Source organism: Electrophorus electricus, chromosome 13, assembly GCF_041902795.1.
Source record: "Electrophorus electricus isolate QZ-2024a chromosome 13, ASM4190279v1, whole genome shotgun sequence".
NCBI classification, from domain to species: domain Eukaryota; kingdom Metazoa; phylum Chordata; class Actinopteri; order Gymnotiformes; family Gymnotidae; genus Electrophorus; species Electrophorus electricus.
Window position 1 is genome coordinate 21,484,381 of NC_137509.1, and position 13,606 is coordinate 21,497,986.

Below are 13,606 nucleotides of genomic sequence, written 5' to 3' on the forward strand. Positions count from 1 at the left end.
AACTGTCTGTTAGTGCCTCCGTATACCAGATGTTGTAAGCTTTTATTGCATCATTTAATTTACATTCAAGATAACATTCTAGAATGTCAAGTGCAGGGATTAATAAAAAAAATTGTCAGATTGGTCTTTGATCATATTTGCTATGATTAGGAAATTTGAGTAAGTCTTTAAGGCTTTTGGCCACACCAGCTTGAGAACGCTCAATCTCATCTGACATTGGAAGCTAAGCAAGTTTGGGCCTGGATAGTACTGAGGTGGGACCCTACCTAGGAATACCAGGTGCTGTAAGCTTTTCTTGCATCACTTTAATTTACTTTCAAGCTGACATGCTCAAATGTGAAGTGCAGTGATTAATAAAAAAAACTATCTGTTAGCACCTGGGAATAGCAGATGCTGTAAGTTTTTTTGGCATCACTTTCATTTACTCTCCAACTCACATGCCTGAATGTGAAGTGCAGTGATTCATCAAAAACTATCTGTTAGCACCTTGGACTACGAGATGCTGTAAGCTTCTCTTGAATCACTTTAATTTACTGTCAAGATGACATGCTAGGATGTGAAATGCAGTGATTAATTAAAAAAACTATCTGTTAGCACCTGGGAATAGCAGATGCTGTAAGTTTTTGTTGCATCACTTTACTTTAATCTGCAACTGACAAGCTTGTATGTGAAGTGTACAGATTAAATAGAAATATTTTAGTACCAGGGAATAGCAGGTGCTGTAAGATTGTATTGCATCCCTTTAATTTATGTTCAAGCTATCATGTTCAAATTTGAAGTGCAGTGAATAATTAACTCAAACTATCTGTTAGCACCTGGGAATAGCAGATGCTGTACGTTTTTTTTGCATCACTTTCATTTACTCTCCAACTCACATGCCTGAATGTGAAGTGCAGTGATTCATCAAAAAACTGTCTGTTAGTGCCTCCGTATACCAGATGTTGTAAGCTTTTATTGCATCATTTAATTTACATTCAAGATAACATTCTAGAATGTCAAGTGCAGGGATTAATAAAAAAAATTGTCAGATTGGTCTTTGATCATATTTGCTATGATTAGGCAATTTGAGTAAGTGTTTAAGGCTTACGGCCACACCAGCTTGAGAATGCCCAATCTCATCTGACCTTGGAAGCTAAGTAAGTTTGGGCCTGGATAGTACTGAGGTGGGACCCTTCCTATGTATACCAGGTGCTGTAAGCTTTTCTTGCATCACTTTAATTTACTTTCAAGCTGACATGCTCAAATGTGAAGTGCAATGATTAATAAAAAAAACTATCTGTTAGCACCTGGGAATAGCAGATGCTGTAAGTTTTTTTTGCATCACTTTCATTTACTCTCCAACTCACATGCCTGAATGTGAAGTGCAGTAAATCATCAAAAAACTGTCTGTTAGCACCTTGGACTACGAGATGCTGTAAGCTTCTCTTGCATCACTTTAATTTACTGTCAAGATGACATGCTAGGATGTGAAATGCAGTGATTAATTAAAAAAACTATCTGTTAGCACCTGGGAATAGCAGATGCTGTAAGTTTTTGTTGCATCACTTTACTTTAATCTGCAACTGACAAGCTTGTATGTGAAGTGTACAGATTAAATAGAAATATTTTAGTACCAGGGAATAGCAGGTGCTGTAAGATTGTATTGCATCCCTTTAATTTATGTTCAAGCTATCATGTTCAAATTTGAAGTGCAGTGAATAATTAACTCAAACTATCTGTTAGCACCTGGGAATAGCAGATGCTGTACATTTTTTTTGCATCACTTTCATTTACTCTCCAACTCGCATGCCTGAATGTGAAGTGCAGTGATTCATCAAAAAACTGTCTATTAGTGCCTCCGTATACCAGATGTTGTAAGCTTTTATTGCATCATTTAATTTACATTCAAGATAACATTCTAGAATGTCAAGTGCAGGGATTAATAAAAAAAATTGTCAGATTGGTCTTTGATCATATTTGCTATGATTAGGAAATTTGAGTAAGTGTTTAAGGCTTATGGCCACACCAGCTTGAGAACGCTCAATCTTATCTGACCTTGGAAGCTAAGCAAGTTTGGGCCTGGATAGTACTGAGGTGGGACCCTACCTAGGAATACCAGGTGCTGTAAGCTTTTCTTGCATCACTTTAATTTACTTTCAAGCTGACATGCTCAAATGTGAAGTGCAGTGATTAATAAAAAAAACTATCTGTTAGCACCTGGGAATAGCAGATGCTGTAAGTTTTTTTTGCATCACTTTCATTTACTCTCCAACTCAAATGCCTGAATGTGAAGTGCAGTGATTCATCAAAAACTATCTGTTAGCACCTTGGACTACGAGATGCTGTAAGCTTCTCTTGAATCACTTTAATTTACTGTCAAGATGACATGCTAGGATGTGAAATGCAGTGATTAATTAAAAAAACTATCTGTTAGCACCTGGGAATAGCAGATGCTGTAAGTTTTTGTTGCATCACTTTACTTTAATCTGCAACTGACAAGCTTGTATGTGAAGTGTACAGATTAAATAGAAATATTTTAGTACCAGGGAATAGCAGGTGCTGTAAGATTGTATTGCATCCCTTTAATTTATGTTCAAGCTATCATGTTCAAATTTGAAGTGCAGTGAATAATTAACTCAAACTATCTGTTAGCACCTGGGAATATCAGATGCTGTACGTTTTTTTTGCATCACTTTCATTTACTCTCCAACTCGCATGCCTGAATGTGAAGTGCAGTGATTCATCAAAAAACTGTCTGTTAGTGCCTCCGTATACCAGATGTTGTAAGCTTTTATTGCATCATTTAATTTACATTCAAGATAACATTCTAGAATGTCAAGTGCAGGGATTAATAAAAAAAATTGTCAGATTGGTCTTTGATCATATTTGCTATGATTAGGAAATTTGAGTAAGTGTTTAAGGCTTATGGCCACACCAGCTTGAGAACGCTCAATCTTATCTGACCTTGGAAGCTAAGCAAGTTTGGGCCTGGATAGTACTGAGGTGGGACCCTACCTAGGAATACCAGGTGCTGTAAGCTTTTCTTGCATCACTTTAATTTACTTTCAAGCTGACATGCTCAAATGTGAAGTGCAGTGATTAATAAAAAAAACTATCTGTTAGCACCTGGGAATAGCAGATGCTGTAAGTTTTTTTTGCATCACTTTCATTTACTCTCCAACTCAAATGCCTGAATGTGAAGTGCAGTGATTCATCAAAAACTATCTGTTAGCACCTTGGACTACGAGATGCTGTAAGCTTCTCTTGAATCACTTTAATTTACTGTCAAGATGACATGCTAGGATGTGAAATGCAGTGATTAATTAAAAAAACTATCTGTTAGCACCTGGGAATAGCAGATGCTGTAAGTTTTTGTTGCATCACTTTATTTTAATCTGCAACTGACAAGCTTGTATGTGAAGTGTACAGATTAAATAGAAATATTTTAGTACCAGGGAATAGCAGGTGCTGTAAGATTGTATTGCATCCCTTTAATTTATGTTCAAGCTATCATGTTCAAATTTGAAGTGCAGTGAATAATTAACTCAAACTATCTGTTAGCACCTGGGAATAGCAGATGCTGTACATTTTTTTTGCATCACTTTCATTTACTCTCCAACTCGCATGCCTGAATGTGAAGTGCAGTGATTCATCAAAAAACTGTCTGTTAGTGCCTCCGTATACCAGATGTTGTAAGCTTTTATTGCATCATTTAATTTACATTCAAGATAACATTCTAGAATGTCAAGTGCAGGGATTAATAAAAAAAATTGTCAGATTGGTCTTTGATCATATTTGCTATGATTAGGCAATTTGAGTAAGTGTTTAATGCTTACGGCCACACCAGCTTGAGAATGCCCAATCTCATCTGACCTTGGAAGCTAAGTAAGTTTGGGCCTGGATAGTACTGAGGTGGGACCCTACCTATGTATACCAGGTGCTGTAAGCTTTTCTTGCATCACTTTAATTTACTTTCAAGCTGACATGCTCAAATGTGAAGTGCAATGATTAATAAAAAAAACTATCTGTTAGCACCTGGGAATAGCAGATGCTGTAAGTTTTTTTTGCATCACTTTCATTTACTCTCCAACTCACATGCCTGAATGTGAAGTGCAGTAAATCATCAAAAAACTGTCTGTTAGCACCTTGGACTACGAGATGCTGTAAGCTTCTCTTGCATCACTTTAATTTACTGTCAAGATGACATGCTAAGATGTGAAATGCAGTGATTAATTAAAAAAACTATCTGTTAGCACCTGGGAATAGCAGATGCTGTAAGTTTTTGTTGCATCACTTTACTTTAATCTGCAACTGACAAGCTTGTATGTGAAGTGTACAGATTAAATAGAAATATTTTAGTACCAGGGAATAGCAGGTGCTGTAAGATTGTATTGCATCCCTTTAATTTATGTTCAAGCTATCATGTTCAAATTTGAAGTGCAGTGAATAATTAACTCAAACTATCTGTTAGCACCTGGGAATAGCAGATGCTGTACGTTTTTTTTGCATCACTTTCATTTACTCTCCAACTCGCATGCCTGAATGTGAAGTGCAGTGATTCATCAAAAAACTGTCTGTTAGTGCCTCCGTATACCAGATGTTGTAAGCTTTTATTGCATCATTTAATTTACATTCAAGATAACATTCTAGAATGTCAAGTGCAGGGATTAATAAAAAAAATTGTCAGATTGGTCTTTGATCATATTTGCTATGATTAGGCAATTTGAGTAAGTGTTTAAGGCTTACGGCCACACCAGCTTGAGAATGCCCAATCTCATCTGACCTTGGAAGCTAAGTAAGTTTGGGCCTGGATAGTACTGAGGTGGGACCCTACCTATGTATACCAGGTGCTGTAAGCTTTTCTTGCATCACTTTAATTTACTTTCAAGCTGACATGCTCAAATGTGAAGTGCAATGATTAATAAAAAAAACTATCTGTTAGCACCTGGGAATAGCAGATGCTGTAAGTTTTTTTTGCATCACTTTCATTTACTCTCCAACTCACATGCCTGAATGTGAAGTGCAGTAAATCATCAAAAAACTGTCTGTTAGCACCTTGGACTACGAGATGCTGTAAGCTTCTCTTGCATCACTTTAATTTACTGTCAAGATGACATGCTAAGATGTGAAATGCAGTGATTAATTAAAAAAACTATCTGTTAGCACCTGGGAATAGCAGATGCTGTAAGTTTTTGTTGCATCACTTTACTTTAATCTGCAACTGACAAGCTTGTATGTGAAGTGTACAGATTAAATAGAAATATTTTAGTACCAGGGAATAGCAGGTGCTGTAAGATTGTATTGCATCCCTTTAATTTATGTTCAAGCTATCATGTTCAAATTTGAAGTGCAGTGAATAATTAACTCAAACTATCTGTTAGCACCTGGGAATAGCAGATGCTGTACGTTTTTTTTGCATCACTTTCATTTACTCTCCAACTCGCATGCCTGAATGTGAAGTGCAGTGATTCATCAAAAAACTGTCTGTTAGTGCCTCCGTATACCAGATGTTGTAAGCTTTTATTGCATCATTTAATTTACATTCAAGATAACATTCTAGAATGTCAAGTGCAGGGATTAATAAAAAAAATTGTCAGATTGGTCTTTGATCATATTTGCTATGATTAGGCAATTTGAGTAAGTGTTTAAGGCTTACGGCCACACCAGCTTGAGAACGCCCAATCTCATCTGACCTTGGAAGCTAAGCAAGTTTGGGCCTGAATAGTACTGAGGTGGGACCCTACCTAGGAATACCAGGTGCTGTAAGCTTTTCTTGCATCACTTTAATTTACTTTCAAGCTGACATGCTCAAATGTGAAGTGCAGTGATTAATAAAAAAAACTATCTGTTAGCACCTGGGAATAGCAGATGCTGTAAGTTTTTTTTGCATCACTTTCATTTACTCTCCAACTCAAATGCCTGAATGTGAAGTGCAGTGATTCATCAAAAACTATCTGTTAGCACCTTGGACTACGAGATGCTGTAAGCTTCTCTTGAATCACTTTAATTTACTGTCAAGATGACATGCTAGGATGTGAAATGCAGTGATTAATTAAAAAAACTATCTGTTAGCACCTGGGAATAGCAGATGCTGTAAGTTTTTGTTGCATCACTTTACTTTAATCTGCAACTGACAAGCTTGTATGTGAAGTGTACAGATTAAATAGAAATATTTTAGTACCAGGGAATAGCAGGTGCTGTAAGATTGTATTGCATCCCTTTAATTTATGTTCAAGCTATCATGTTCAAATTTGAAGTGCAGTGAATAATTAACTCAAACTATCTGTTAGCACCTGGGAATAGCAGATACTGTACGTTTTTTTTGCATCACTTTCATTTACTCTCCAACTCACATGCCTGAATGTGAAGTGCAGTGATTCATCAAAAAACTGTCTGTTAGTGCCTCCGTATACCAGATGTTGTAAGCTTTTATTGCATCATTTAATTTACATTCAAGATAACATTCTAGAATGTCAAGTGCAGGGATTAATAAAAAAAATTGTCAGATTGGTCTTTGATCATATTTGCTATGATTAGGAAATTTGAGTAAGTGTTTAAGGCTTATGGCCACACCAGCTTGAGAACGCTCAATCTTATCTGACCTTGGAAGCTAAGCAAGTTTGGGCCTGGATAGTACTGAGGTGGGACCCTACCTAGGAATACCAGGTGCTGTAAGCTTTTCTTGCATCACTTTAATTTACTTTCAAGCTGACATGCTCAAATGTGAAGTGCAGTGATTAATAAAAAAAACTATCTGTTAGCACCTGGGAATAGCAGATGCTGTAAGTTTTTTTTGCATCACTTTCATTTACTCTCCAACTCAAATGCCTGAATGTGAAGTGCAGTGATTCATCAAAAACTATCTGTTAGCACCTTGGACTACGAGATGCTGTAAGCTTCTCTTGAATCACTTTAATTTACTGTCAAGATGACATGCTAGGATGTGAAATGCAGTGATTAATTAAAAAAACTATCTGTTAGCACCTGGGAATAGCAGATGCTGTAAGTTTTTGTTGCATCACTTTACTTTAATCTGCAACTGACAAGCTTGTATGTGAAGTGTACAGATTAAATAGAAATATTTTAGTACCAGGGAATAGCAGGTGCTGTAAGATTGTATTGCATCCCTTTAATTTATGTTCAAGCTATCATGTTCAAATTTGAAGTGCAGTGAATAATTAACTCAAACTATCTGTTAGCACCTGGGAATAGCAGATGCTGTACGTTTTTTTTGCATCACTTTCATTTACTCTCCAACTCACATGCCTGAATGTGAAGTGCAGTGATTCATCAAAAAACTGTCTGTTAGTGCCTCCGTATACCAGATGTTGTAAGCTTTTATTGCATCATTTAATTTACATTCAAGATAACATTCTAGAATGTCAAGTGCAGGGATTAATAAAAAAAATTGTCAGATTGGTCTTTGATCATATTTGCTATGATTAGGAAATTTGAGTAAGTGTTTAAGGCTTATGGCCACACCAGCTTGAGAACGCTCAATCTTATCTGACCTTGGAAGCTAAGCAAGTTTGGGCCTGGATAGTACTGAGGTGGGACCCTACCTAGGAATACCAGGTGCTGTAAGCTTTTCTTGCATCACTTTAATTTACTTTCAAGCTGACATGCTCAAATGTGAAGTGCAGTGATTAATAAAAAAAACTATCTGTTAGCACCTGGGAATAGCAGATGCTGTAAGTTTTTTTTGCATCACTTTCATTTACTCTCCAACTCACATGCCTGAATGTGAAGTGCAGTGATTCATCAAAAACTATCTGTTAGCACCTTGGACTACGAGATGCTGTAAGCTTCTCTTGAATCACTTTAATTTACTGTCAAGATGACATGCTAGGATGTGAAATGCAGTGATTAATTAAAAAAACTATCTGTTAGCACCTGGGAATAGCAGATGCTGTAAGTTTTTGTTGCATCACTTTACTTTAATCTGCAACTGACAAGCTTGTATGTGAAGTGTACAGATTAAATAGAAATATTTTAGTACCAGGGAATAGCAGGTGCTGTAAGATTGTATTGCATCCCTTTAATTTATGTTCAAGCTATCATGTTCAAATTTGAAGTGCAGTGAATAATTAACTCAAACTATCTGTTAGCACCTGGGAATAGCAGATGCTGTACGTTTTTTTTGCATCACTTTCATTTACTCTCCAACTCACATGCCTGAATGTGAAATGCAGTGATTCATCAAAAAACTGTCTGTGAGTGCCTCCGTATACCAGATGTTGTAAGCTTTTATTGCATCATTTAATTTACATTCAAGATAACATTCTAGAATGTCAAGTGCAGGGATTAATAAAAAAAATTGTCAGATTGGTCTTTGATCATATTTGCTATGATTAGGAAATTTGAGTAAGTCTTTAAGGCTTATGGCCACACCAGCTTGAGAACGCTCAATCTCATCTGACATTGGAAGCTAAGCAAGTTTGGGCCTGGATAGTACTGAGGTGGGACCCTACCTAGGAATACCAGGTGCTGTAAGCTTTTCTTGCATCACTTTAATTTACTTTCAAGCTGACATGCTCAAATGTGAAGTGCAGTGATTAATAAAAAAAACTATCTGTTAGCACCTGGGAATAGCAGATGCTGTAAGTTTTTTTGGCATCACTTTCATTTACTCTCCAACTCACATGCCTGAATGTGAAGTGCAGTGATTCATCAAAAACTATCTGTTAGCACCTTGGACTACGAGATGCTGTAAGCTTCTCTTGAATCACTTTAATTTACTGTCAAGATGACATGCTAGGATGTGAAATGCAGTGATTAATTAAAAAAACTATCTGTTAGCACCTGGGAATAGCAGATGCTGTAAGTTTTTGTTGCATCACTTTACTTTAATCTGCAACTGACAAGCTTGTATGTGAAGTGTACAGATTAAATAGAAATATTTTAGTACCAGGGAATAGCAGGTGCTGTAAGATTGTATTGCATCCCTTTAATTTATGTTCAAGCTATCATGTTCAAATTTGAAGTGCAGTGAATAATTAACTCAAACTATCTGTTAGCACCTGGGAATAGCAGATGCTGTACGTTTTTTTTGCATCACTTTCATTTACTCTCCAACTCACATGCCTGAATGTGAAATGCAGTGATTCATCAAAAAACTGTCTGTTAGTGCCTCCGTATACCAGATGTTGTAAGCTTTTATTGCATCATTTAATTTACATTCAAGATAACATTCTAGAATGTCAAGTGCAGGGATTAATAAAAAAAATTGTCAGATTGGTCTTTGATCATATTTGCTATGATTAGGAAATTTGAGTAAGTCTTTAAGGCTTATGGCCACACCAGCTTGAGAACGCTCAATCTCATCTGACATTGGAAGCTAAGCAAGTTTGGGCCTGCATAGTACTGAGGTGGGACCCTACCTAGGAATACCAGGTGCTGTAAGCTTTTCTTGCATCACTTTAATTTACTTTCAAGCTGACATGCTCAAATGTGAAGTGCAGTGATTAATAAAAAAAACTATCTGTTAGCACCTGGGAATAGCAGATGCTGTAAGTTTTTTTGGCATCACTTTCATTTACTCTCCAACTCACATGCCTGAATGTGAAGTGCAGTGATTCATCAAAAACTATCTGTTAGCACCTTGGACTACGAGATGCTGTAAGCTTCTCTTGAATCACTTTAATTTACTGTCAAGATGACATGCTAGGATGTGAAATGCAGTGATTAATTAAAAAAACTATCTGTTAGCACCTGGGAATAGCAGATGCTGTAAGTTTTTGTTGCATCACTTTACTTTAATCTGCAACTGACAAGCTTGTATGTGAAGTGTACAGATTAAATAGAAATATTTTAGTACCAGGGAATAGCAGGTGCTGTAAGATTGTATTGCATCCCTTTAATTTATGTTCAAGCTATCATGTTCAAATTTGAAGTGCAGTGAATAATTAACTCAAACTATCTGTTAGCACCTGGGAATAGCAGATGCTGTACGTTTTTTTTGCATCACTTTCATTTACTCTCCAACTCACATGCCTGAATGTGAAGTGCAGTGATTCATCAAAAAACTGTCTGTTAGTGCCTCCGTATACCAGATGTTGTAAGCTTTTATTGCATCATTTAATTTACATTCAAGATAACATTCTAGAATGTCAAGTGCAGGGATTAATAAAAAAAATTGTCAGATTGGTCTTTGATCATATTTGCTATGATTAGGAAATTTGAGTAAGTGTTTAAGGCTTATGGCCACACCAGCTTGAGAACGCTCAATCTCGTCTGACCTTGGAAGCTAAGCAAGTTTGGGCCTGGATAGTACTGAGGTGGGACCCTACCTAGGAATACCAGGTGCTGTAAGCTTTTCTTGCATCACTTTAATTTACTTTCAAGCTGACATGCTCAAATGTGAAGTGCAGTGATTAATAAAAAAAACTATCTGTTAGCACCTGGGAATAGCCGATGCTGTAAGTTTTTTTTGCATCACTTTCATTTACTCTCCAACTCACATGCCTGAATGTGAAGTGCTTTGATTCATCAAAAACTATCTGTTAGCACCTTGGACTACAAGATGCTGTAAGCTTCTCTTGAATCACTTTAATTTACTGTCAAGATGACATGCTAGGATGTGAAATGCAGTGATTAATTAAAAAAACTATCTGTTAGCACCTGGGAATAGCAGATGCTGTAAGTTTTTGTTGCATCACTTTACTTTAATCTGCAACTGACAAGCTTGTATGTGAAGTGTACAGATTAAATAGAAATATTTTAGTACCAGGGAATAGCAGGTGCTGTAAGATTGTATTGCATCCCTTTAATTTATGTTCAAGCTATCATGTTCAAATTTGAAGTGCAGTGAATAATTAACTCAAACTATCTGTTAGCACCTGGGAATAGCAGATGCTGTACTTTTTTTTGCATCACTTTCATTTACTCTCCAACTCGCATGCCTGAATGTGAAGTGCAGTGATTCATCAAAAAACTGTCTGTTAGTGCCTCCGTATACCAGATGTTGTAAGCTTTTATTGCATCATTTAATTTACATTCAAGATAACATTCTAGAATGTCAAGTGCAGGGATTAATAAAAAAAATTGTCAGATTGGTCTTTGATCATATTTGCTATGATTAGGCAATTTGAGTAAGTGTTTAAGGCTTACGGCCACACCAGCTTGAGAACGCCCAATCTCCTCTGACCTTGGAAGCTAAGCAAGTTTGGGCCTGGATAGTACTGAGGTGGGACTCTACCTAGGAGTACCAGGTGCTGTAAGCTTTTCTTGCATCACTTTAATTTACTTTCAAGCTGACATGCTCAAATGTGAAGTGCAGTGATTAATAAAAAAAACTATCTGTTAGCACCTGGGAATAGCCGATGCTGTAAGTTTTTTTTGCATCACTTTCATTTACTCTCCAACTCACATGCCTGAATGTGAAGTGCAGTGATTCATCAAAAACTATCTGTTAGCACCTTGGACTACGAGATGCTGTAAGCTTCTCTTGAATCACTTTAATTTACTGTCAAGATGACATGCTAGGATGTGAAATGCAGTGATTAATTAAAAAAACTATCTGTTAGCACCTGGGAATAGCAGATGCTGTAAGTTTTTGTTGCATCACTTTACTTTAATCTGCAACTGACAAGCTTGTATGTGAAGTGTACAGATTAAATAGAAATATTTTAGTACCAGGGAATAGCAGGTGCTGTAAGATTGTATTGCATCCCTTTAATTTATGTTCAAGCTATCATGTTCAAATTTGAAGTGCAGTGAATAATTAACTCAAACTATCTGTTAGCACCTGGGAATAGCAGATGCTGTACATTTTTTTTGCATCACTTTCATTTACTCTCCAACTCACATGCCTGAATGTGAAGTGCAGTGATTCATCAAAAAACTGTCTGTTAGTGCCTCCGTATACCAGATGTTGTAAGCTTTTATTGCATCATTTAATTTACATTCAAGATAACATTCTAGAATGTCAAGTGCAGGGATTAATAAAAAAAATTGTCAGATTGGTCTTTGATCATATTTGCTATGATTAGGCAATTTGAGTAAGTGTTTAAGGCTTACGGCCACACCAGCTTGAGAACGCCCAATCTCATCTGACCTTGGAAGCTAAGCAAGTTTGGGCCTGGATAGTACTGAGGTGGGACTCTACCTAGGAATACCAGGTGCTGTAAGCTTTTCTTGCATCACTTTAATTTACTTTCAAGCTGACATGCTCAAATGTGAAGTGCAGTGATTAATAAAAAAAACTGTCTGTTAGCACCTGGGAATAGCAGATGCTGTAAGTTTTTTTTGCATCACTTTCATTTACTCTCCAACTCACATGCCTGAATGTGAAGTGCAGTGATTCATCAAAAACTATCTGTTAGCACCTTGGACTACGAGATGCTGTAAGCTTCTCTTGAATCACTTTAATTTACTGTCAAGATGACATGCTAGGATGTGAAATGCAGTGATTAATTAAAAAAACTATCTGTTAGCACCTGGGAATAGCAGATGCTGTAAGTTTTTGTTGCATCACTTTACTTTAATCTGCAACTGACAAGCTTGTATGTGAAGTGTACAGATTAAATAGAAATATTTTAGTACCAGGGAATAGCAGGTGCTGTAAGATTGTATTGCATCCCTTTAATTTATGTTCAAGCTATCATGTTCAAATTTGAAGTGCAGTGAATAATTAACTCAAACTATCTGTTAGCACCTGGGAATAGCAGATGCTGTACTTTTTTTTGCATCACTTTCATTTACTCTCCAACTCACATGCCTGAATGTGAAGTGCAGTGATTCATCAAAAAACTGTCTGTTAGTGCCTCCGTATACCAGATGTTGTAAGCTTTTATTGCATCATTTAATTTACATTCAAGATAACATTCTAGAATGTCAAGTGCAGGGATTAATAAAAAAAATTGTCAGATTGGTCTTTGATCATATTTGCTATGATTAGGCAATTTGAGTAAGTGTTTAAGGCTTACGGCCACACCAGCTTGAGAACGCCCAATCTCATCTGACCTTGGAAGCTAAGCAAGTTTGGGCCTGGATAGTACTGAGGTGGGACCCTACCTAGGAATACCAGGTGCTGTAAGTTTTTCTTGCATCACTTTAATTTACTTTCAAGCTGACATGCTCAAATGTGAAGTGCAGTGATTAATAAAAAAACTATCTGTTAGCACCTGGGAATAGCAGATGCTGTAAGTTTTTTTGGCATCACTTTCATTTACTCTCCAACTCACATGCCTGAATGTGAAGTGCAGTGATTCATCAAAAACTATCTGTTAGCACCTTGGACTACGAGATGCTGTAAGCTTCTCTTGAATCACTTTAATTTACTGTCAAGATGACATGCTAGGATGTGAAATGCAGTGATTAATTAAAAAAACTATCTGTTAGCACCTGGGAATAGCAGATGCTGTAAGTTTTTGTTGCATCACTTTACTTTAATCTGCAACTGACAAGCTTGTATGTGAAGTGTACAGATTAAATAGAAATATTTTAGTACCAGGGAATAGCAGGTGCTGTAAGATTGTATTGCATCCCTTTAATTTATGTTCAAGCTATCATGTTCAAATTTGAAGTGCAGTGAATAATTAACTCAAACTATCTGTTAGCACCTGGGAATAGCAGATGCTGTACGTTTTTTTTGCATCACTTTCATTTACTCTCCAACTCACATGCC

At 36.6% G+C, this 13,606-nt stretch overlaps 1 non-coding gene and 14 pseudogenes across 1 annotated transcript; all 15 read left to right on the top strand.

Annotated features, from left to right (window-relative positions):
* Window positions 1-172: 172 nt before the first annotated feature.
* On the top strand, window positions 173-291 carry LOC145650865 (5S ribosomal RNA; annotated as a pseudogene).
* A 790-nt stretch (window positions 292-1,081) lies between these two features.
* Window positions 1,082-1,200, top strand: LOC145650852 (5S ribosomal RNA; annotated as a pseudogene).
* A 791-nt stretch (window positions 1,201-1,991) lies between these two features.
* LOC145649954 (5S ribosomal RNA) lies at window positions 1,992-2,110 on the top strand (annotated as a pseudogene).
* A 790-nt stretch (window positions 2,111-2,900) lies between these two features.
* LOC145649955 (5S ribosomal RNA) lies at window positions 2,901-3,019 on the top strand (annotated as a pseudogene).
* A 790-nt stretch (window positions 3,020-3,809) lies between these two features.
* On the top strand, window positions 3,810-3,928 carry LOC145650922 (5S ribosomal RNA; annotated as a pseudogene).
* A 791-nt stretch (window positions 3,929-4,719) lies between these two features.
* Window positions 4,720-4,838, top strand: LOC145650923 (5S ribosomal RNA; annotated as a pseudogene).
* Window positions 4,839-5,629: 791 nt separating this feature from the next.
* Window positions 5,630-5,748, top strand: LOC145646856 (5S ribosomal RNA; annotated as a pseudogene).
* Window positions 5,749-6,538: 790 nt separating this feature from the next.
* LOC145649956 (5S ribosomal RNA) lies at window positions 6,539-6,657 on the top strand (annotated as a pseudogene).
* Window positions 6,658-7,447: 790 nt separating this feature from the next.
* Window positions 7,448-7,566, top strand: LOC145649957 (5S ribosomal RNA; annotated as a pseudogene).
* Window positions 7,567-8,356: 790 nt separating this feature from the next.
* On the top strand, window positions 8,357-8,475 carry LOC145650067 (5S ribosomal RNA; annotated as a pseudogene).
* Window positions 8,476-9,265: 790 nt separating this feature from the next.
* LOC145643737 (5S ribosomal RNA) lies at window positions 9,266-9,384 on the top strand (annotated as a pseudogene).
* Window positions 9,385-10,174: 790 nt separating this feature from the next.
* On the top strand, window positions 10,175-10,293 carry LOC145648927 (5S ribosomal RNA; annotated as a pseudogene).
* A 789-nt stretch (window positions 10,294-11,082) lies between these two features.
* LOC145648732 (5S ribosomal RNA) lies at window positions 11,083-11,201 on the top strand (annotated as a pseudogene).
* Window positions 11,202-11,991: 790 nt separating this feature from the next.
* LOC145645198 (5S ribosomal RNA) lies at window positions 11,992-12,110 on the top strand. The gene has a single exon (XR_014116124.1). It is a non-coding gene; the product is annotated as a 5S ribosomal RNA (ribosomal RNA).
* A 789-nt stretch (window positions 12,111-12,899) lies between these two features.
* Window positions 12,900-13,018, top strand: LOC145647305 (5S ribosomal RNA; annotated as a pseudogene).
* Window positions 13,019-13,606: the final 588 nt, after the last annotated feature.